This window comes from Leptonychotes weddellii, chromosome 5, assembly GCF_054177405.1.
Source record: "Leptonychotes weddellii isolate Sample4059 chromosome 5, ASM5417740v2, whole genome shotgun sequence".
Taxonomy (NCBI): Eukaryota; Metazoa; Chordata; class Mammalia; order Carnivora; family Phocidae; genus Leptonychotes; species Leptonychotes weddellii.
Window position 1 is genome coordinate 144,357,148 of NC_138373.1, and position 24,605 is coordinate 144,381,752.

The window sequence follows — 24,605 nt, forward strand, 5'->3', positions numbered from 1 at the left end:
GCTTCCTGAATGCTCACGGTGTCCCAGAGGCTGCGGTAGGCACTTTGTGTGTTAACTCATTAAGGTCTTCCAATAGCCAGTGAGAAAACAGAGAGGTTAACAACTTGCCCAGGGTCGCACAGCAAGTCTGCAGTGGAGGCAGGACCCCAAGCTGAATGGAAGGCACAGGCCTGGGGCATGCCGTGGGTGCTCAGGTCGCAGTCGTTGCCCTTGCCTGCCCCAGGGACTGGGCGACCAGCAGCCTGTCTTCAGTGTGGAGTAACGCCTCCCCTTGTCCCTCTCTCTCGGACCCCCTCCCACTCCCCCGCTCTCCACTTTGTTCTTCTGCGAAAAGCCCTGACTGCCTGAGGGATGGCTTGGGGCGGGAGGGAGTTGCAAGCATCTCCACCTGAGCTGGGGCTCACGCGGCTTGCCTCTTCCTTCTGAGGCAGCCACTTCGCGCTTGGAGACACCAGTGCTTTGTTTTAAAAACCCAAAAATGCACTGCCCATCCCCAGCGAAACACTGGGGGCTCAGAGCCTTGGAACCTGGGGAGCGGTTTCCCCCGGAGAGCATGCGCACATCTCCGGGGAGGAGCGCAGACAGCCCGCTGGCTCAGAGAGTAGCCTGTAGGCATCTCACCAGGCCAAACAACCCGAGGCAGGGGCTTTTTAGTCCATTGATTTTTGCAAAGTCAGTCCTCTTTTTATTTATTTATTTTTTTTTAAAAGATTTTATTTATTTATTTGAGACAGAGAGCATGAGAGGGGGGAGGGTCAGAGGGAGAAGCACACTCCCTGCCGAGCAGGGAGCCCGATGCGGGACTCGATCCCGGGACCCCAGGATCATGACCTGAGCCAAAGGCAGTCGCTTAACCAACTGAGCCACCCAGGCGCCCAGTCCTCTTTTTAATCTACGTGAATAATCCTGTCCCCTGAATCCCATTAACAGACTTCCCGACACACCCATCCAATTGGGGCTTTTGTCTTCTGAGCACCACCACCGTACCCCACCTTCCAGAAAACAGCCGTCCCTCCTGGGTACCTACTGTATGCGGGCGACTCACCCCCGCCCTCTGGGCGCTCCCTGTGGGTACCATTACTGCTGGTACCACTAAGGCCCGGACAGGCTGTCCCGAGTGCCTACACTGCCCTGGACTGTGCAGGCTCACTGGGCCTGTGGCCTGGTCCAAGTGGGATTTGCTCTGCTCCCTCCCCAGTGCTCACCCTCAATAAATCAGTCCCTATTTCAGTTGTATTGTTAGAGCAGAAATAAAACCTCCTTGGAGCGCCTCATATATCTGCCTCTGGCTTATCGTCAGATGGCCTTTGGCGTGGAGAGAAGCGCCCCGGGAGGTGGTGAGTCCTATCAGCCCGTGGGGGTCCAGGCTAGATTCTGGGGAGGGGGCTGTCTCAGCCACCCCGCCCCTGAGAGCCCCTGATGGATGCGACCTCAGCAGCCCTCCCTGGCAAAGGGGCTTCATCCTCAGAGCCCAGAGGACAGAGTATATCAGGGTGTTTTCTGCACCTCTTCCTGGAGAGGAGAAGTTACATAAAATAAACTGTTCAGCCTTAAGAAGGAAGGCGATTCTGGCACATAATACAACATGGCTGAGCCTTGAGGACATTCCGCTCAGTGCATAAGGCAGACACGAACGGACAGATACTATGTGATTCCACCATATGAAGGCCCTGGAGGGGTCCAGTTCATAAAGACAGAGAATAGAGGGGCAAGGTTGCCAGGGGCTGGGGGAGAGGGAACGGGGGCTTAGTGTTCCCTGGAGACAGAGTTCCAGTTTGGGAAGATGAAACATTTCTGGAGCTGGGTGGCAGCAGTGGTCACGCCACAGTGTGAACCATATGCTTAAAAACTGCAGACAGGGGTGCCTGGGTGGCTCAGTTGTTAGGCGTCTGCCTTCAGCTCAGGTCATGATCCCAGGGTCCTGGGATCGAGCCCCGCATCGGGCTCCTTGCTCCGCGGGAAGCCTGCTTCTCCCTCTCCCACTCCCCCTGCTTGTGTTCCCTCTCTCACTGTGTCTCTCTCTGTCAAAAAATGAATAAAATCTTTAAAAAAAAAACAAACAAAAACTGCAGACAGCTGGCTTTGTGAGGTGTGTACCGTACTGCAGTTTGAAAACAAAACCAAGGAGGAACTCTGGGTGGTTCTCTGCTCACATCACTGCCCAGGGAGCTCGCGCCTTCTGGAAGCATTTATCCCGAAGGGTCAGGGAGGATCTAGAAGGGTTTTAGGAGCCAGGCACGCGCCCTCAGGCCTTGTCCTGCACCTCCGAGGCCTCCGTTCATGTTTCAGAACAGTCCCTAGAGAACTGCTTCCGTTCCTCCCTCCCCCTGGCGATTCGGTCACAGAGCCTTTGGGCCGGGCTGTGGTCCATCCTGTCCTTATACTGGGGAGAAGTGGAGACCGGAAGAGGCCACGCGCCTTGCCTCAAGGAACACGTCATGTCACCGTAGGGCTGACAGATAAATACAGGACGCCCAAAGTTGAATTTCAGATCAACAGTGAATAATGTGTTGGTCTAAGTATGTCCCATGCAATAGTTGGGACATACTCATACTAAAATTATCTGAAATTCCGGTTTCGATAGTGTTTTGTATTTTCATTGCTAAATCTGGCAAGCCTCCGTTTGAGGTGACCCGGGGTCTTGTTCCCCAGTGTCTTAGCACTTCAGAACCTGAGGTGGTGGCAGGGTGTTGGCATGAGGGACAGAGGTTCTGGTGTCAGACTCCTTGGATACCAGGGTGACCTTGGGCAAGTTCCTCAGCTCTCTGAGCTTCAGGTCTGCCTCTTAAAAATATGGATGATAGTAGCGTCTTCCTCATGAAGTGGGAAAGGGTTGAAACAGTAACACCTGCGAAACGCTTAGCACAGTGTGGGTTCAATTAGAGGCAACTCTTTTCCAGTTATTCTTGGTATTTTCTTTCCTTTATGAATTAAAGATAACCACGTACTTAATGAGCTTCAGGTTGCGATGGTCAAACAGGAAAACGGTGTGAAGACCTGGCTCTTCATCCCAGCCTTGCCGTCACACGCTGGGTGACGCTGGGCGAATCAGTGCATCTCCCTGGGTCTCCGTTTCCTCAGCCCTAGAAGGGATCCGACAGTTCCGAGGTGTAAATTATACCCCGATAATGCTGTTACTAATCATGTTTTTTCATTCCAAAGCGTGCCTCCCCTGAGTCTCCCAGCACTGCACGAGACTCTCCTGTGGGTTTTCTCACCTGATGCTCAAAACCGTGAGAAGTAGATGTTCTTTTCCCCCACTTGGCTAATGACTCGCAGGACTCAGAAGAGCTAAGTCCCTCACACAGGGTCACCCAGCCATTTTGTGGCAGAGCCTGACTTGCTACCCTGGTCTTCCTGTAAGCCCGTTCTTACCATACTGTCCACACCAGGGATTGATTTCTCTGAAGGTGTGGTAGGGGGCAAGTGGGGGTTCTACAGCTGTGGTCCCGGGTCAAGTCTCCCCGGCTGGATTATCCCCAGGGCAGGTTCACTGCTCGCCAGACCCAAGCAAATCTAGGTGGGGCCGTCGGCATGGTTCCCAAGGGCCGATGGGAATGGTGCATGGAATATCTTCCTCACCACATTGCCCCTGCCATCTTCAATAATCAAGATGTGACTGGACAACAGAGGCCTCTTCCTTCTTTAAGCCGTCAATCCCTCGTTGTCCATCCCGTAATGAAGTAAGGTTGGCAAGAACAGTGCCTTGCGGTAAAGGCATTCTTAGCTAGGCCTCCATCAACTGGAGGACGGGACAGAAAAGAGATCAGCCCCCTCCCCTCACAGCAGAGAGAAATAACTGCCTATTTCATGAGGGGTGCTTAGTGTCTCATCTGAAATCCTTAGCAAACTACATAACCAGCGACTGTTCCGTCCTTTGTTTTAGGTCCAGCTTCAGAGTTCAAAGGAGTTTTTGTCCTTTTCATTATCTGACAGACCATTTAGAAGTTGGGTTCTGGGTGGTCTCTGTGACCAGCGGAGACCATATTGTATGTCCCCCGGATGTAGAGTCCAAGCTCGAGGTAGACACGGGACCTGCCCCTCAGCGTGTTCTAAAAGAAAAAGCAAGGCAGCTGGGCTAAAATGGAAGCCTACGGGGCTTGTAATTAAAAGGCAGTGGTATAAACCAGAGGCCTGGGATAAGTACTTGCTATAGCAAACTGAAAATGGGCCATTTCCGCAAAGCAAGCCGGAGAATCCCAGCGACGGCGGGCCACTGGGAGTGGGACGGGAGAGGGGCAGCATGCATCCACCTTCCCGTCTCCTCACACTCCGCGCTGCCCCCCAGACAAAGAAGCTCAGCAGCCCCGCTCCAGATGGGACTTTCTAGGAAGAGCACTCCCAGTGTATCGGTGGATAGGCCTAGGATTGGGGGGCATTAAAGGCTGCTGTAAACCCGCTGGAATATCAGAGTGTAATTTCTCAAGAATGTTCTCGTCATGTGTGTTTGAACTGGGCTTAGCTATGTAGGAGTAGAAGAAGCCGCCTGGCAAAGTGCATACTGCTAGCAAGGTTCTCTGTTGCTCAACAATCTCTTTTATCTGCCTAGCAGAACTCAGGGCCCTGAAAGAGTAGGGTGTGGGGCAGATAAATTTTGGTGGGTGGAATGGGGAAGATATTAGGAACAAATCTAGGACATGTCCGATGGTTACTGCAATTAAGAAGGACAGTTTTACCCACTTTGCAGTTTTGTTAGATCCACCAAGTTACCTTAGGTGACCAGTGTAATTACGAAGTTAGGTCTCTAGGGATTTAGAAGGAAACAGGCATTTATTTGGCCACACCTCTCCCCCCACAAGTGATGACATAGACATAGCAATGACAAATTACATTGTTTAGAACCTTCTAGAAGGAATGGTGCCTCCTCCTGGCCCCCCGCCAAGCTTTGGGGGTTCCTAAGATCTCAACTTCAAATTTTGTGTTATACCCTTCGGCGTCTTACATTCAGGATCCTTTAAGGTCATAACCTTGCTCCTGGCTCATCCCATTCAACCTTTTAAGGAGCAGTAGAGGTATGAACCTAGCCAAGAGTGGACATCAAAGCCAGGAAAGTGGTGTAACTGCCCAGATGACTAAAGTTATACCAACCCAAACAGAAATTCACTCCTCAGAGCCCAACGTTGGAGGGCTATGGAGCCATCAAAGTGGCCAGTGGGAGTGGGTGGGCCCTGGGAGTGCAGAGCTCTGGGGAGCAGGTTCTCCACAAACCTTGGAGTGGTATCTTGGTTGGTAATGGATTGGAGATGATGAGACTGGACCAACCAGACTGCCACCCAATGTGCTGTAGATGCCTAAATGTTTATTGAATGAATGAATCAATCAATCCATCCATTAGTCAATCTGTGCCCTTTTATAACCAAGTTTAGACAGAAATCCACACTCCGAACCCAAGGAGGAAATACTACATTCTCCAGTCCCTTTATTCAGTCTTCTTCAATAGGTGTTTGGTGAGCATCTCCTGTGTGCCAGGTGATAGTCTAGATGCTGAGGACACAGCAGTGAACACAATGTACACAGAGCTTCTGGAGTGGTTGAGAGAACAAGCAAATGGTCACAGAATCGTAGAAGTGCTGGGAAGGAGGAGTACAGGGCCCAGGAAATTCCCCCAGGAAGCATTTATAGAGGCCTGACATTGCAGGAGTCAGCAAGTAGAAGAAGGGGAGAAGGGGATCCAGGCACAGAGCACATTCCTTCTGGAATGTGTTGCTGCAAAATCCAGTATTGAACAAGTGGATGGCCCCTAGACATCACATGATTTTAGAAAACAATAATAATAATAGAAATAATAATGGCTATGATTTCTCGCTGCTCTCCATCAAAAGAATTTTCACATCCCATTCATGGGCTGTCACTCTAATTGAGTAAGTAGTTCCTTTAGAAATAATTAGAGATTGTAATCAGTCACTATTCAGAAGTCTTGCAGGAACTAATTTGCAAGTCTCTTCAGGGTTGGCCTTAAAATCTCCCCAAAGCTGTGACTACTCGTACGTCAAAGCCCTGGGGATCTATGCTGGATTTCAGAGTAAAAGAAAAGAGGAAGTCAGACATCCATAACAGTGTCTTGCCATTTCAGAAGCATCTGGAATAATTACCGTGGTGGAATAATTAAACTGTCTTCAACTCTCAGCTCCTCTTAAAAAAAAAAAAAGAAAGGGAAGGAATGAGGGAGGGAGGGAGGAAGAGAGAGAAAGAGAAAAGGAAGGAAGGAAGGAGAAAGAAAAGAAAGAAAGAAAGAAAGAAAAGTACAGGTCACTTTGCATCACCAGGGAGTTTCTTGTCTTTCAGAAGCAAGGAGTCGGGAGGTGGGGCTGGACCGGGCCCCTCAGACGCCAGCCTCCCCTCCCTCCGTCTGAGGTAATGATGGAGTTTGAGGCCCCAGTTCCTCACAGCACTTTGCTGTGTCCCTGTGGAAAGTACTAGCTTCAGTGTGCTTTTGCCCCGCCCCCCCCGGTTCAGCTCAGGATACCAGTGGAGACCCCTGAAGTTTCCTAAAGTCCTGTCCTCCACCCCTGGAACATCCAGAGGCCCCACCCCTGCCCGGGAAGGCGGCCTTCCGGATCCCATCTGCTCTTATAATCGGTGGGAGGGGGGGGGGGCGCGGGGAGCACGAAGGGGCAGTGGCCACGGGGGAGGGCCGTGGCCTGAAAGGGACGAGGTAGATAGCCAGCGTCTTTCCCTCCTTGCAAGTGCCTGGTGAAGCAGTGGTGGCCTTGATCCCGGTTAATTGTCGGAAGGAAAACGTGGCGTGCAAAACAGTGCCGTGGTAATTAGAGCATAAGGACAAAGCTGGAAGAATACACTGAAACATTAATAATTATCTCTGGTCAGTGGGAGTTTGGGCGATTTTTGTTTTCCTCTTACGGTGTATCCCTGATTAGTACCTTGAGTTTCTAGAATTGTTTTGAGACTTACGGCAAGAAAGAAGAAAGGACAGGCAGAGGCAGAGACAAAGAGGCCTAGATAAGTTGGCAGAGAGGCAGACATCCGGCTGGAATGACAGAGCGGGCCGTGTGATCTGGCCTCCCGTCTGACTTGCTCCGGCACCTTGAGCCTGCCGCTCTTTGAACTACACCTTCCTCGTCGGTGCAGTCTGCCTGTGTCTCCTGTCCAGAGCATTTTATCAGTTGTTGTGAGGCTCCAGTGAGAAGTAAGGGGACCTAGCAAATTAGGAGGAACCGTATACCCGTGAAGGTTTGCTGTCATCCAGTAATTAGCCCCTGGAGGTTTGAAACTGTGAGTCACCTGGGTGAGTGGTTAAGAATGCAGATTTCTGAGCCTGTGGCACAGATTGCATCTCTGGGAACTGGGCCCCAGAATCTGCATTTTAACGAGCAGGCACGTGCCCTTTACCTGCCCTGTGGATTCCTGTGTTCATTAAAGTTTGAGATCCAGGCATCTCAAAGGGAGAAAGGGAGGTGTAGAACCATACAGTGTGAGTGGTGGTTCAATGTCAGCTGCTATGTGTGCTGGTGAGTTCACCAGGAGCTGGGTGAAGCCGGGGAAGGGGGTCTATGAAGGGCAGGCTGGACTCAGAATGACTAAGAGGAGGGGAGGCCTGAGGTGTCTGGCTGGGCAGTGCCTGGGAGGCAGGGGCCTAGACCAGCCCCTCTCCTGGCCTCCCTCCCGGGCTGTGCGTCGGGCAGCCTGGGTCGGTGATTTTGCACTCTCTGTTCGCTGACCTCCACCTGCTTTCATGACCGGGGGCTCTAAGTAGCACTAGATGGTTGAGCAGACCGGAACCCGGTCCCCTAAACTGTTGGTGGCTGGCTGGTGTCAGATGACGGCAAAGCCCCCCCAGACACATAGCAGCGGGTACAGATGCTCCACTCGTGACTGAAGGGGCAGCTTGGCCAGCGGCCTGCACGCTCAGGAGCCCCCTGCCTGGGTCAGAATCCTGTCTCTGCCACTCACTCACTGTGTGGCCTAAGACCAGTTACTTAACCTCTCTGTTCACTTGGCCTCTTGTATCAAACGGGGAGAAGGATGGTGCCTGCCACAGAGGGTTGTCAGAGGGACATTCACGGAGGTAAGCCACACAAAACCTTGCGGCGGGGCGGGGCCCAGAGCCAGGGTGTGATCATTATTAGCTACGGATAACAACGATCCATCCTTCACCCAGCGGCCATTTACTGAACACCGACCCTGCTAAGTACAGAGAAGGCGCTAGAAACACAAGGAGCTCGGGATCTGGGGCCCAAACAGGTGTGAAACAGCTTCCTGCGACATAGTGTGATGAGAGCGGTGTGTCCAGGACCCAGGGGGCCCAGAACACCGAATGGCTGCCTCACTGATTGGCTCAGAGGAGGCGACATTTGGTTGGGCCTTGAAATAAGAGGAGGCAGAGGGGCGAGGGGGGTGGGGCTTGCAGGTGGACAGTGGAGCTGTGAGAAGTCCACCTACGGTGTGACGGCCTCACTCAGGCTCTGCTTTGGAAAGAAATGGGGACAGGCGTCCTCTGGGTTTCCCACCCTCTGTCTCCATGGGAGGCTGAAAGATGAATCCAGAACTGCCCTGGAGCAGAGGGAAGGTGCACCAGTTCCCCAGAAGGGCTCTCCTGGCTCCTGGGCTGCAGCTGCCGCAAGAGTCCCAGCTCAGGAGATAGCCCGCTGTCCCAGCTGTGGGGGAGGGGACTCTCGCAAGAAGCACCTTGCAGCTCCCCAGTGTCAATGCCGGTGCGCGGACGAGCATCTTCTCTCCTTCACCGACTTGCAGCAGCTCTTCTACATCCTTCTGAACGTGGCCCTCTGCTCTCTGCTCGAGCTGTCTCCCTGAGGCCAGTCTTTGCCGTGCACCCCTTTTCATCCTGTTTATACGTATGCCTTGACATGAGCGGTCTCCTCTGGCCTTCCAAGCCAAAGAACACAAACTGGCTGGAACCTTCCTTGGACGGCTGGTTCACTGCTCACGCAGGCTTTGGGGGAGTGGAGGGTGGGCGTATCCACAACCCAGACTTGGCTGACCACCCCATTCCCCCAGGAAAAAACAGGAAGTTGAAGCCATAGGCAAACCAAAGCCCAAAGGAGTGCGCCAGAGATTTAACTATTTTCCAGCGTGTTCAGGGAGGTAGCTCTCAATGACAGACTTTGGAGAGTAAGTCCTGCCTGGGTTAAAAGTATAAAGAAAACAGACCTGAAAGGGGGCTTCTCCTGGTTTTCTTTATTTTGGGGGCCTATGGAAGGGGAGAATCTGGTACCTCCTGTCCTGTAAACGAGCTTCCCAACGGTGGCTCTGAGACCATTTTATAACAGAAGCACAAGCAAAGTGCGTGTAAGCCTGGCCCGCCTCCCTGGCGGCCCACAGTCTCAGGACCAGGACCCGGACCTCTCAGAGTCTCAGCATCGCCATCTGTAAGTCAGAGATGAGCTTACCCACCTCTCAGGGTTAAGACGATTCGGGAACTAACATGTCAGGTTTCTAGCACCACGTGAAGGTTTCCAGAATGTTAGTTCTCTTCCCCACGCTTTCCCGGGATGATGTCCCTGAGTGTGATGATGCCAGAATATGGTTTTGAATGAAACCGTAGCCTTCCCCAAGGAGCGTTCATTCACCAAGTCGTTGTGAGTGCCTGGCGCTAGGCGAAATCATCAAGGATACAGCTGTGGAGACAGATGTAGAGCCTCCCCTGTGGTCTTACAGCCTGACGATTACTCCAGCTTTTGGTGGGGGTTTGAGGGATGGTGGGTCTGCCTCGCCATTCCCCACCCTGGCCTAGGGCAGGAGAAGGTAGAACGGGGCTCAGGGGCAGGAGGGGTGGTGGGTTACATCCATGTCCTGTGTGGCCTCCCTGGCGTCCGTGAGTCCCAGCGGTGTGGACCAGGCTGTGTCCCCGGCGTCCGTGAGCCCTAGTGGTGTGGACTGGGCTGTGTCCCCGGCATCCGTGAGTCCCAGCAGTGTGGACCAGGCTGCTCCAGAAGCATGTCCTGATCTGGCCCCTGTGCCAGAAGCCGGCCGGGCTTTTCTACACACATGACCACTATGGAAAGGTGGAAAGCTATGGTAACTCTAAGTACCTCCCCAGCACGTAACCAGGTCCTGGCATGTTTTAATGGCTGTTTCAACCCCAGGGGCACTTGTGTGTGGCCTGGAAACCAAATCATTGGACTTTCACTTACTTTTCAAAAACCCAGCTTTCACATGTGAAATCAAGCTTCTTGCCTGATCTCTGAGTCTTCCCTGGTCTCTTTTCCCTTCTCCAGCCCCCCTCCCAGGGGTCAGGGATGGGAAAGACTCCAGGGTGGGTGATGGGCAAGAGTGCCGTCACTCACAGGACTAGACGATAAAGTACCTGTTGGTATTTAGCGGCTGAAATTGCCTGGTCCCAGTGTCCCTCAGGTCACAGTGGCTGGATCAAAACCTGAGCTCAGCCATTTCAATCCCACTCATACAGGTGTCGCTGGGTCATTTGCTGAATCGGGGCAGGTGACGTCATCTATCAATACCCTCAGCCTCCGGGGTCTCGTTGGGACCCTCCTTCCCAGCTTGCTGATCACTTATGAGACCAGATGGCAAGACACATGGTGATTTATTTAGCAGCGACAAAAGGAATTAGAATCTTTCTTTCGCTCTGGAGCTAAGCATCTCTTAAGTATTTTTTAAGCACTTGTTTCTGGACACAATCCACAAAGAAGGCATCAGCCTTGTGCTTTGAACTTGACGTGGATCATCTAGTTGAATCCTCACTGTGCACTTTTGTGTGGTAGGTGTTACCAGTCCTATTAGAGATGAGTGAACCGAGGCCCAGGCCAGTTAAGGGACTTGTCCAAAGTCACAGAGCTGGGATGCCCACCCGACCCGTGCCCCTCGGCTCCAGAAAGTATGCCCTTTCCACAATGCTGTGCTGCCATTGGGCTCTTTAACTGGAAGACAGTGTTGGTGAGAAGCATCCTACACATCGTGTAGAGGGCAGGAGGCCAGACGTTGATTTTTGCTTGATGGAAGATGTCCAGATCCCCCAGGGAAAAGATCTCCAAACCCGAGATTTCCCCATGGAATGAAAGGAAGGGAAAGTTTATAAAGCCTTTGTGGGAGGAAGTAACACCGGGACTATGGATGTCAAGAAGGGGCCTTACCTGATGGTGGGGGCATCTTCAAACCCGGTGAGCTCCATGGTGCCCAGTCCTGCACACCTGAGCCTGCCCACCTAGCAGGACTGAACCCCCCCCGCCCCCCCGCCGCCCCCGCCGCCGAAGCCAGAAAACACAGCACTCCTGGAGAAACCCCTGTGGCCCGGCATGCCTCCTGTGGGGCCAGGGCTGCTAAGAGATGGGGCCGGGCATGCAGGTCTTGAGTTCAGGCTCAGGAGTCTGAAACCCCGCAGAAGGCAGTGGAGACTCACTGGGGGCTAAAAGCATAGGAACAATGGAGTCAAAGTTGTGTGTAGAGGGACTGTCTGCTCTGGAGGGGACCCGGGCCTGGAAACTCCAGGAGCAGGCCAGACTAGAGCCTATGTGGCTTGTGGGGAGGGGTGACCTGGGCACACAGCGGTGCCATTCCCAGAAGTGAGGACATGGAAAGAGATGGCTGACAGCTCATTTTCAGATATTTTAAGTTTGAGATTCCTCTGGGACCTTACAGGCTGATGACCAAGGAAGGGACAGGAAATTCAACCACCTCGAGAATGAAATGAGTGTGCCGTGTTCAGTGGAAGGGAGAGGAGGAGGGAGGGCCGTTTTACAGAGGAGGCTGCTGGGAAAGAGGCCAGTGACTCAAGCTTCTAGGGTGAATGCCCAGCCTGGCTGGGCTGGAGCTCAGCCCTGAGGCATCCAACTCTGTCCCATGTATTTCCAGATGTTTCTGGTTAGAAGTTTCTATAAAACTCTGAGAAAATGCCCCGCCCTTCTGGATTCTGGCCTGATTGAGGAGCACTCAGGCTGACTGAGCCGTGGCAGAGCCTAGAGAAGCAGGGTGGGCAGGGGGCCAAGCCCCGCGGCGAGGGCGTCTCGGGAAGCCCGTGTGGACGGCCATGCGCCCAGCGAAGGCTTCGCTTTGCCCTCAGCTGGTTGAGTGGGGGCTTCAGCGAGCAGCCCTTTGAGATGCTGGTTCAGTTCTGAGCTCCTCCCAGGTACCCGTGGAAGACACGGGTCCTTTGGGCCCCTTCAAGGCCCCCAAACAGACCTGTAGATGTGCTAGAAGGCAGTGTAAACCACCCGGAAAATTCAATTCATGAAAGCCAAGGAGAAATGCGTCCCTCCCCCGTGAGGTATCCTCACAGATCTTGATGGAAACAGAACACGGCTTCAGGGACAAGAAGGCAAAACCATGCCCTGTGGCTCCAAGAATTGAAACGAGTGGTATCGTTGAGAAGAAAATTTCATTTCCCCTAACAGCACTTATAGATGATCTTTATGGGCTATGCTGACTAACCAATTAAACCTCCATCGGAACTTCGGGAAGGGAATTTATTGTTTTAGTTGAGCTATAATGGACATAGAACATTCGTTTCAGATAGACAGACTGATTCGACACTTGCATAGATTGAGAAGTGATCACCATCCTAAGTCGACTTAACACCCCTCAGCACACAGTTAGACATTTTCTTCCCCTGGTGGTGAGAACTTTTAAGATCTACTTTCTTCGCAGCCTGGGGAAGACCGTTCAATCAGAGCTTCCTTCCTGAGGGTTTATTTAGTTCAATACTAATCGCCCGAGCATCTTTCCTGCACCCGGAAGCCGTGCCTGCCCCTTCGAGGTAGATCTGGGCTGTGGGTCGGCCTGGGTGCTCCTGGCCGTTCCCAGTGGGAGTGGCTGAGGTCACAGAGGCAGTCTGCCTGGGGGTCACTGGCTTGGGCTGCAGACCCATGCTCCAGACTTGGACTGCCAGGGTCAACTCTGTGCCCCACCACTTACAAGGTTGAGAGGTGTTTGAGAAGTCTGAACCTCAGTTTACTCATCTGTAAAGTGGGTGACGCTTCTCAGGTTATCGTGGGGTTTAACAGATGGTGGCTACCAGCTGCTCAGCAGGATGCCTGGCACTCAGAGGCACCCCTGTCCCATTGCTGAGCTCCCACCGGCGCTCCCCGTGTGGCCCCCAGGCAGCAGCCACGCTCCAGTCACGGAGCACCCGGCTTCCGGTGGAGGGCGCTCAGAGGAAGCCCACACAGGCTATACTTTGAGCAATTCCCAGACCCGGGGTGGCTGAGTATCCGTGACCTCATTGAAAGATGGAGAGGTCCCCGTGTCCCCAGGGAAGAAGCGGGAGTCCACCGCCACAGAGGGCCCTCTTCTCCCGGCCTGGGCCTTCCCGGTCTGCCCCTCTCCTGCCGCCATGTCTGACCCCCTCACTGGGCCCAGCACCTCGGCTGCCACGTGACCAGCACTCCCTCTGTGTTGCCCTCCATAAACGCAACATCTGCTTTGCTTCCTCCTTCCACCTGAGCCTGCAGGTGAATTGGTAGTTTTCTGGGTCATTCCGGGTCACTCCAGACCCCACACTGACCCTTTGCCCAGCACTTTCCTCAGGCCAGTCCAGAAAAACACAAGGGCGGAGGTATTCCTGCCTCTCTTGAGCGACTATAGTTTTTATGTCTTTCTAAAGAAAACAGAAATAGAGGAGGGTGGTCTCCTGGCCATGTGCTTGTGCCCCCAGGGCCAGGCCAGGAGGATGCGCTGAGCAGGGGAAGTGAAAGGGGCCCCGTGGGAAGGGAGTGCTTGGGCTCTCTCCAGTGAAGGCCCTGTGGTCGGCCTGGGTGTCCCCAGCTGTCACCAGGTTACTTTGTTCCTGGAGCTGAGGGGTTCCCCGCCACAGGAAGTAGACTCATTCATGGAAGTCAGCCCCCCTCAGACCCTGACCCCACTTGTTCTTCTGCATCTGTTCGTTGCCTTGGCTCAGAGAATAACACTTAGTGTATAAAAAGATTCCCAGTGGCCCCCTCGCTCCGGCAGGGCCGTCATGCCCGTGGAGCTTCCTTTCTGGAAGGCCTGGGGTGGGGGGAGGGGTGCGCCGCAGCCTCCCGCGGGCCCCACAGGCTCGTCCAGCTTCAGTGGGTTGACCGGTCCCCATCCTTGCAGGCCCCCAGCCCATGCAGGGACAGCAGTGGAGCGGGACAGAGCCTCCGGCTTCCGGGACCCAGAGCAGAGGGGCCCGGCCTCGGTCCCCACCCCGCCCCCTGCCTACAAGGCCTTCCTTTGGCCCCGCTCTCAGATTCTTCTCTCTCCAGCCTCTCGGGGACATTCCTTCCTCAGGGACACCATTCTCTGCCAAGGAAAGGGCACTGCCTGAGCTGTCTATGCCCCTTCATCCCCACACCCGCCTTGTGAGACGTTCCTGAGCATTTATGGGCCGAGGCAGACGTAACTCCGCGTCTGGTCTTTTTGTCCAACCTTTGAGGCAGGGGCTGCTGTTGAGCCCATTTCACAGCTGGGGAAACAGAGGCTTGGGAAACCTCAGGCCTCCAGGTAGTAGGTGCTAGATCCGGGCGTCTGACACCAGCATACTCTTCATCCCTGGGGTAGTTCTTGTCAGCTGCCACGCGGCATTAGGATTTTTTCCTTTCCTCGTCTGTGTGCCCTGTTAGAATGTGAGATGGATCCCTGAAGACAAACCTTATCTTGCTTCCCAGCGGGCCCCCTCCAGAGCTGCAGCCCGGGGCCTGGTGGTTTACCCGGGGCCAGCTGATGGGCTGAGGCAAGTATGGGGTGGCTGCCAGGTTGAGGTGTCCCTCCAGGGGATGGACAGTAGGGCCAGAAGGTCAGCGACCTGCTGGGCAGTGGCAGGGGGCGAGCTGACCAATCCAGAGCCCAGTGATGGGCCAGGCGGGACCTGCAGGGTGTCGGCTGGGTCCGCTGCAGGCTAGGGAAGCCACCACGTGCCTGCCGGCGGTCAGGGCATCAGGGCCCTTTCCCACACCGCTCAGGAGTCTGGGCCAGCAGTGTGGGCACATGCAGGCCTGAGCCTTCTGTCCTCCTCTGCCCTGACCTCACCACTATTGGGCCTTCACCTGTGGGAGACAGGGAAAGGGAATGACAAGGGACATCAGCCATTCTCCCTCCTTGTTGGCACGTCCAGGCAGAGCTCTAGTCAGGGAAGGGGAATATGGGCTATTTCCTCCTCGTTTCATATACGAGGTCACAAGACAAGTGAGGCCTCAGGGACAGTCACCTGTGTACCTCCAGGACGTTCTGCGTTCAGGAAGCTATTACCACCATCACTTACAATCTTAGAAGGTCGGTGCTGTCATAAGCCCCATTTTACAGATGAGAATACTGAGGCCCATGTTAAGTAACTTGCCCAAGTTCCACAGCCAGTGGGTGGTGGGGCCAGATTTTCACTCTAGGCTGTCTGGAGGTAGAATCTGTGTTCTGAACCATGCTGCCACTCCACAGAAACAGCTACAACGTCAAGAAGACCTCTGGGGTTTCTTTCATGGAGAAGACCTTTTAACTTTGAATATTAACTGCATGCACATTTAGAGCAGCTGAGGGGCTGCTGATAGTTCTTTGCAAACTTTATCCCTTTAAAGTTCACAACAGACTGTTGGGTAGGTGCGTCTATCAATCCCCACTTTACAGATAAGGAAACCAAGGCTGGGAGGGGTAGAAAGGCCTGCCCCCAGGTCATGTGGCTAGACAGGGGCATTGCCAGGATTCGTGTCCAGATGTGTCTGCCTGACTCAACCCCTGTGTCAGGTCAGCTTCGCAGAATCCCAGACTTTCTGTGCAGGGTGAGAAACCAAATGCTCTCGATATTTGCTCGGTGCTCATGTAATGGGATCAGGGAGGCACTGATTTTTCTATAAAAATCCTGTCCTGAAATTGATCCATTCATTTCCTTCCACGGGCGCAGAGTCATTGCTTTTTGTGTTTTGATGGTCAAGACTTCGCCCACCTGTTGCTTTTGCTTTTCTTTAACGCTTTCCCAAATCAAGCCAGCCCAGGGGGGAAGACTTTGCCCTGTTTCCTATCTTGGGTAATAAGAGGTCACTGGCTCCTATTTGGTTTCTGGATTGCCACTGATCATGACCCCACGTGGAATAATATCCTCCTCTTAGGTTGGTGGAAGGTAGCAGGGATACTTTTCACGCCTCATGGAGATGTTTTAGCACCTCGGAGATGGCCCTTGGGCTGGCCCACCCCTCTCTGCGTCTCCGAATCCGTCCCTGTGCCACCAGCAAGGGCTGTGGGTGGATGGAATGAGAAGAAGCCTCTTTTCTCTGGCGTCTTAGCTCCACCACCCCCTGGGAGGGGGTTGATGAGTTCCCATCTCTGGGCCTCAGTGTTGCTGTCTGAAAATCAGAACGTGGTATCAGTTGTTCACCAAGGTATTTTCCAGCTCTGAAGCTCTGTGTCCCCGGGACGCTGGAGGGTGTGAAGTCACTCCAAAGCTCTCCAAACAGAAGGGTGTTCGTACCTCTGAGGTCATTAACTTGAGGATGTCTTATTCACCTGCGGGCCCGGGTCAAGATCCATGCTGTCCTGTGTGGCTCTCTTGTGTGTGTGTTCCCAGACACGACCTAAAAAGCAGCCCAGGTGCGTAGGCTTCTCGGCACACAGCTCGTGAACGTAGACATGTCTGTCCCGTGGCGCTGTGTGACGGCCTCCCTGTTACACTTCCATGATCCCAAATGGGCCATCCTTAAAAGAGGGAGAGGCAGTGAAGTGACAGAAAATCTTAGTACTGGAAAGGCTTTAAGGTGGAAAGGCTTTAAGGTGTTAGCACAAAACTCACCGTCTCTAAGTCCTGCACATGTTGGGCACTGAGTGGCACTTGGGATACCCAGTTAGCCAGGGGCTGTGCCAGTGCCCTGGGAGGGGGCAAAGTTGAACTCACGTCGTTCGGGGCACTGTGACTGTGACTAGGATGGAGCAGCTTGAAGCTAAGGGGACCAGGTGAGGGTGATGGAAGCAGCTCCTCGGGGGCCCCAGGTCTGTTGGTGACTGTGGAGGGGAGGAGGGCTCTGGGGGCCCCTCTGCAGCGCTGGCTCAACCTCCCCACTTTGGGGAAGGCCAGCCTTCCCGTCTCCGGGAGACAGACAACATGCAGACATGAAGGCCCCACCGAGTGGCTCGTGCATACCTTTTCCACAGCGAGGAATTGGGGTATTGTTGAACCATGCTACTTGATTAGGAAATGCATCAACCTTGTTGGGTGTCTGTCAGTCCAGAGTTCACTTCCTCTGCAATCCCAAGCATACTGTAGAGTCTGTTAGTACATACTGACAGGGCATCTCTGTCTAGCGAGGCAATTCCTCTTCAGACCTGCAGTTTGCTTACCAGCTGCCAACCCAAGTTGCCTCCATCGGCGGCTGTCCGGGTCCTGTGTCCGCGACACTGAACGGCCGTGAGCCCGCTCTTTTGCTCAGATGACTAATGTGTGGGACATTGACTGTGGAACCCACTCGCATAAAAGCAACGCTCGGTCGGCAGTGCTCAAAACGGAACGCAGGACCGCCGTCCTTGGATTTGGCTTATCGAATTCCCACAGGACGACGGTCAAGGGCAGGCACACCAGGACAGCCCTACCCTCTGAGTCAGAATCTCTCAGGACCACCATGGACCCCCCCCCCCCATGGCCCTTACGTACACTAAGCATTGAGAGCTGCTGTTAGAGTGATAGGCTCGCCGTCCTGCTGGCCACTTAGGAAGCAACCCTCTGTGATAGGATATGTTATAATGATAAAGCACAGGGCTGTTGACCGAGGGCCTGCTCTGTGCGTGGCCCCATGCCAGGTGCTTTCTGTGTGGGCACTCACTGAATCCTTAGAACAACTCTGAGACGTAGCCACGATTGTCCCCGTTTTATAGATGGGAAAACCAAGACCTGAAGGAATCGAGTGATTTGGGCAAAACAGGAGTAGTTGAACATTCTGGTGAGTCTAGGAAGGGAACCAATGAAGCCAGTTGGTCCAAGGAGGGAGAGACCAGAAGGAGAAGCTGGGGCTTCCCAGGCCCCTGCCCTGGAAGAACGTCGCCCCCTGGGAGGCCCCTCTGGGAGGGCTGCTGTCAGCACCTTGGCTGGGAGACCGTTCGAGCCATTCGAAGCTGTGCCTTGGAAGCTTCCTCCCTGCTCCCCCCGGCCAGCAGTGACTTCCGAGGGCCCCAAAGCGTCCGTTGGCAGGTGCACATTACACGTGCCCGCTGACTTCTGATTTCCCAGGAAACCCAGCCTCCCAAGCCGGGTGGGGGCCACGTCCCTTCACCATTGTCCCTGTTCCTGGCTACCATTCATGGGAGGCCGGTCCAGCTTGGCAGCAGCCCCATCCCTATTCCTGCGCCCCTCCGCACCCTGCCCGGGCCTCCGGAAGCCCAAACAGCTGATCTAAACCGGAAATGCAGCCCCTGCAGCCGCACCTGGCCTGGCTGAAAGGGGGTCCTAGCAGCACGCGCCCCAGGCCAGGCCTTCCCAGGGCAGCCCTTGGCTCCAGCACCCTCTGGCACGATTTCCCTCGTCCTGCTTCCTGGCCTCCCCAGATGGGTGGAAAGTGCCGCTCGCAAAGGCTGTCGCAGCTCTCCGCAGTGTTTCCAGCCAGCGCCCAGAGTCCCAGTGCTGTAGCTGCAGGGTCTGTGCCAGAAATCTCTGTGGGAAGATGAGGTGGGGCTGCAGGTTTAGGCACCAGGAAGCCCCTGCAGCTGCATCAGCCATTCTGTGGCCTTTAAAGTCCCTGCCATCCCCCACGTCATTCATCGACACAGCTTTGAGTGTCCGGTACGGGCCAGGCGCTTGGGGATACAGGAGTAAACAAAAAAAGTGAAAGCTACCCGGCCTCCCAGAGCTTGCCTTCTGGAAGGGAGAGCCACACCGAATAAGGACCCTGGGATAAGAGCATCCGAAGGATGTGGGTGAGCACTAACCGGGAAAGGGGACGGGAGAGCTGAGGGTTCCAGTGGTTTCTCTTAACAACTCTTGCTGATTGGGAACTTTCCTAATTGCTCTCTGGGACGCCTGCAGTCCGGCCGCTTCCACCTGGGCTTTCTCCCCCACCTCACCTGCTTCCAGGTTCCGTTAACTGAGCTGGAGCCGCTGGGGCAAGGGGGGTGCTGCCTCCAACAGCCTGCCCCAAGAAGGGCACCTCACCTCCTTACGAGCCCTAGCGTCCCCAGATGCCTGGCTGAGGGCGCCAGCTGGTGGCCCGTAACAAACCCAGCCCAAACAAGCATGGTTTGGCCCACGTATTAAGAGAATTTTTTTAATTGTAGCTAACATTTAAGAATGCCAAGATTTCACATAAAATCTGGTTTTCTGGCTCTTCTTGAGAAATGGAAACATCTTGAAAGACCAGGTTCCCATTCCCTCCTGGCAACAGGAGCCAGATTTAAGAGGCATCACTTACTTTCAGCGGCCCAGGGACTTCTGGCTGGCTCTGGAGGGCATTTTGAGTTTGTGACCCTAATCCGGGTCACAAATTTAAACCCTGCCTACAAAACAAGTAATTTAACCATTAGCCTGAAAGCACCAAGCCCTGGAGGTTAAAATCCCCTCAGAGCCCTTAGCTCCCTGTGGCCTTGTCAACTGAGCCTGGCTGGGCTTCTGCTTCTGGAGGTGAGTACTGGGCCCTTGGGCGCCCAGGGTCTCCTGCACTTCTACCTTATCTGCCAGAGCTCAAAAGGCTTCCCATCTGTGCGCCTCTTCCTTCTGCATCGGAAAGGTAGGAAAATCTCCTACAGACCTTGAGTCTTTGTAATCAAAAATCCCGTGCTTCCTCAGTGACAAGGACAAATCCTAAGCAACCGATTTCCTGGCACCGTTAAACCCTTTAGGTTTTGTGACAGATTCAGACCAGATTGTTTCTTTAGAGGTTCAGTATTTCTCTCCTTTCTTTTCTAAACATAAAAGCGTTTAAGCATTGTATAATTCCTAGGGGAATGCTAAGTGGCATCCTAAGGATGCATCCAAACATGTTTGAGAACTGTGGCCTTCTAGACCTTTGACCTCTGGCCCTGCAGAATGAACAGTAAGCCCCTTAACCTTAAATCCGAGGACTAGGAAAATGTATTTTGCCCAGGATCACGCTGAGGCATTGCTTGGGTCCCATACGTGCATTAATTTATAGCTGGTGGCATTGGAGCCTACAGGGCAATGGTCCCCCCCACCCCCCAGCCCCAGGCAGCTTTAGAATGCCCTGGGAGCTGGCCGCACTCAGAGCAATTACATCAGATCTCGGGGTGGGGGGGGCAGGACTCAGAGGTGTTTAGAACCACTGCTGTGATCCCAGTGAGCTGTCAGGGGAGAGACCCTTAGCTCCAGCATCTCTACCCTCGATGGTAACTCCAATGGGGGATGTGTGGACCCTGGGGAGGCCACACAGTGCAAAGTCTCAGAGCACAGCCCCAGTTCCCAGCTCCCTGATCTTGAGCAAGTGACTTCTTCCCCCTGTGCCTCAGTTTCCTCCATCCATAAGTTGGGACTAGGAGGATACCTATCTGCTAGAGCGTGAGGATTAATGGTGCGTGGCACATAGTAAATGCTCCACAAATGGTTGCTAGGATCTGTGTGCACCCCTCGTTCGCTGTGGATGTGGATCCTTCAGCGATCCCTGCAGACGAGCCCTTTTTGTGAGCAAACGTTCAGGAATTTCTCTGCCAGAAAGAAATGTGGTAGAATCACAGGGAATCAGATCATTGGGTTTCTCTCTCCTCCGGTTCTCAACTCGGCAGGATGATGGCAGGTGCAGCTGAATTGTCGGGAGGGGTCTTGTATTAGGATTTTCAAGTGGAGAAACTGAGCCCAGGCCCAAGCTAACGGTTGTTAATGGCGGATTGCACCAGACCCCACTCACTTGAGGCCTCCAAATTTACCTTTTCCTCCGGGTTTCCGTTTCTCTGCGTCTTCCCCACCAGGGCAGCAAAACGGAACAGCTGCTCCTTCCCGTTGGGTTCTTATGTCTGAAAGAAATTGTAAACACCACGGAAGATGTTTTAATTTAAAAGAAACCAGTTTTTCTTTCTTTTAAGATGAAACATCGTGAAGTTTTAAAGACTTTTTCAAACAGTCCCTCAATTTGGTACTTAAACTAATTATAGATGCCTTTTTTAACCGTCCACATTAAAAATAGACATCTAAATGAGAACGCAGGACACAGCCCAGAGCCACTAGCCATGTTCACGACTTCTTAGAATCAGCCCTCCTCTGACCTAATTTATACTTTTGGGAGATCAAAGGAAGATGAAGGCGGTCCGGGCTGAGAGCGGAGGTGGGTCCAGGAGCCTCTTGGCAGCAGACGAGGAACCTGGGTTCTGTGTCCTGAGTTTGAGGGTAGCTGTGAGTTGGTGAGTTCCTCATAATAGAACCCTATGGTTCTCAAAGTGTGGTCCCTGGACCAGCAGCATCAGCAGCGCCTGTGTTATGGGCTGGTGTCCCCCACCCCACCCCAAATTCACATGTTGAAATCAGAATGTAACCATGTTTGAAGCGAGGGCCTTTAAAGAGGTGATTATACTAAAATGAGGCCATTAGGGTGGGTTCTAATCCAATAGAACTGGTGTCCTCACAAACGAGGAAGGGACACCAGAGGCAAACGCGCACAGAGGGCATGCACGTGAGGAGGCAGCGAGAAGGCAGATGTCTGCAAGCCAGAAAGGAAGACCTCAGAGGAAATCACCCCCTGCCTCCCAAAACTGTGAGAAATTTTCTTAATTAATTTCTTAATTAAGCCACCCAGTCTCGGGTATTTTGTTGTGGCAGCCCGAGCAAACTAACATGCCTGGGAACTTGCTAGAAATGCAGTCTCAGGCCCTGTCCCTGATCTACTGAATCAGAAACTGGAGGTGCAGCCCAGCAAACTGTGTTTTAACAGTCACCTCCAGGTGACTCCCATGCATGCTAAAGGTTGGGAACCACTAACATAAGTGTTCTCAATACGTGGTGGTAGCCCCCAAAAAGATGTCACGTGATTGGAAGTACAGCTAGTCTGCCAAAATATAAACCTCTTTTACTAGGCTCTAGAGAAGTTCCAGTGTGTTCTTTAAATGGGATGGTGTACGTTAAAGTGTCCGGTAAATTCTGAAGCCGTTGATAGGCATGAGGTGCTCCTAGACCCACCTCCGCTCTCAGCCCAGACTCCCTTCCTCTTCCTTTGATCTCCCAAAAAGTATAAATGAGGTCAGAGGAGGGCTGATTCTAAGGTGTAGAGTGGTAATACTAGCATTCTGTCAGTAGAAGAAAGTGGCCCTCCGAATACTCCGGCATGAGCCAACTGAATCCAAGAATCTCCCTCCTCCACTGAAATTTGAGTCCTTTAAAATCTGGTACATTTTCCACTCCAAGTAATTGGAATGACTCAGAACAAAAGCAAGGAGATTTAATCACATTTCCGTTTTGTCCCTGCTACTAGGAAGCCCACAACTAAATGAGGTTCTTAATCATGGCCCTCATAGTTAGCATATTTGCTTTTTCCTCTTTCAATGTTGTCCTTTGTTGTGTTCTCTTCAAATACCTTTGAGAAAGAAAAAAAGAAGTGGAGAGAGAAAGGGAGTGAAAGAGGAAAGAGACTGATCTCCCAGCTCAGACAATTATCAGATCCCCTGATAAAGACAGATGTTCTCTTTCAGGGACGAAGGACCAAACTGTTCTTCATCAGTGAGTCCTCATCAGTCCCTTGTCTTCCCCTTGGAGAGTTCCCTAACTGATACTCAGGGAACCTGTTAGCTGCCCCCTGCTTGGAGGCAAGTGTGGAAGTGACATGACCAGATTTGCATTTTTTAAGGTTAGAAGTCACCATCTACCTGATCACAATTTCTCACATGCTGTTGATCCTAATAAGCATGGAGAGATCTGGAACTGGCCGGGCTGCCATCAGGAATCTCTCCTGCATCATCTTGGCCATGATGGGGCAGAGGGAGAGGGAGAAGGAGAGAAGCAGACTCCCCACTGAGCACAGAGCCCAGGGACGCAAGGCTGGATCTCACCACCCTGAGGTCATGACCTGAGCTGAAATCAAGAGTCAGATGCTTAACCGACTGAGCCACCCAGGGGCCCCTAAAATTATTGTAAGGTAAAAAAACAAACAATTTGAAATTGAAATTTGAATTGAAATTTGAAAAAATTGAACACTAGAGGGCCAGGTGCATTTCTTCCCCTGCAAGGGAGACTGGATATGACTTACATTTGAGAATGTGCTTAGTCTCTCGACCTGTGCCCCAAACCCTCCCGAGGGGCACTGGCCATACCTCGTTGCAGCAAGCGCACCATTTGTCACCTAAACGGTCATGGAGGAAAGGGAAATGGAAAGAGAAAGAAACCTCAAATACCACATTTCAAAGCCCCATTGAGTTAATTTTGTCTCTGCAACTGGACGTAAAATGACACCTTGGTATCGTTTCCATTTCTCATGGCTTTGTGGTCCTGAATGCGATATTAACTGACATGCTACCTCCCTGGAGATTCAGGGGGCCAGAGAATTGTCTACAACTGAAAAGAGCTAGGGGAAAAAAAAACTGGGGGAGATCCCTTGGCTTCTCTGCTCATTTAGTGATTTATTGCCTTCAAAAGAGTCTAAAGAGATTTGAACAGGCAAAACTGATGGGTCTTTTCTCCTTCCTAGTCCTTCCATTTCCTTTTGGATAGTTTGTTGTTGTTGTTGTTATTTGAATGGTATGAATGCTCCTCTTAAGGTGATGAATACTATCTGCTAAGAAGTTAGGAAATGGGAAACAAACCGAGGGTTGCTGGAGGGGAGGTGGTTGGGGGGGGATGGGGTAACCGGATGATGGGCATTAAGGAGGGCACATGATGTGATGAGCACTGGGTGTTACATGCAACTGACGAATCACTAAATTCTACCTCTGAAACTATGTTAACTAAATTGAACTTAAATAAAAATTTTTTTTAAAAGTCAGGAAATGCAAGTCAGGACTTTTCATATTCAAAATATTAATTGACTTCCATGACTTAGAACTGCCTGCAACAAAATTATAGGGCTGTTGTAAATTGTCTTTGGGATTCCTGGCCCTCTCCTTTGGGTTTCCTTTTCTTCTTTCATAAAAAAAAAAAAAAAAACCTGCCTACATATTAACTGCCCTCCTCGTACCATACCTTGTCCAAATTCTGCACTAGACTTGATCTTATTTTCCAAATGCTGAACCCATACCTGATTTGATTGATTTAATTGACATCCCTGCAGAGGAGGTGGTAGTGTCCCCATTTTGCAGCCTAGAGAACAGAGGCTCAGAAGGTTAATGGTCTTGCCCAAAGGAGATCAAGCCCAGATCGTCTGTTTTCAAATCTCATCCTCTCTCTTACTAGTGCTCTAAGGCCCTTTCCTTATTTTGCTATGTAAAACTATCCTCTTACATAATGCTAATCTTCTCTTATACATTAATACTCTGTATCAATTTGCTCAAAGTTATTGACTGAAGCCTTGTTTCTTGTATTCATTTCCTAGGGCTACCGGGTAGACCCTTCTTGCCTCTTGCCGGCTTTTGGATGGTGCTGACAGTCTTTGGCATCTTGTAGTTGGTAGATGCATCACTCCAACCTCTACCTCTGTCATCACATGGCCTTCTCTCTGTCTCAGAGTCTCTGTTTTCTCTTCTAATTAGGACACCAATCTTTGGATTAGAGCCCACCCTAATATATGACCTCAACTAATTGCATCTGTAAAATACCTATTTCCAAGTAAGGTCCCATTCTGAGGTTCCAGGTGAACATGAATTTTGCGGGGGGGGGGGGGGGA

General features: G+C 52.4%; 1 protein-coding gene and 1 long non-coding RNA gene across 7 annotated transcripts in view; one reads left to right on the forward strand and one right to left on the reverse strand.

Annotated features, from left to right (window-relative positions):
* The window catches only part of CHST11 (carbohydrate sulfotransferase 11), a 256,433-nt gene that overhangs the window by 218,135 nt on the left and 13,693 nt on the right, over window positions 1-24,605 (forward strand). The window lies entirely within an intron of this gene.
* The window catches only part of LOC145721892 (uncharacterized), a 42,909-nt gene continuing 35,325 nt past the window's right edge, over window positions 17,022-24,605 (reverse strand). Inside the window, exons 3-4 of the long non-coding RNA XR_014145899.1 lie at window positions 20,731-20,817; window positions 17,022-17,111 (exon numbers count right to left, since the gene is read on the reverse strand). This is a non-coding gene — a long non-coding RNA (uncharacterized LOC145721892). The remainder of the gene's footprint in view (window positions 17,112-20,730; window positions 20,818-24,605) is intronic.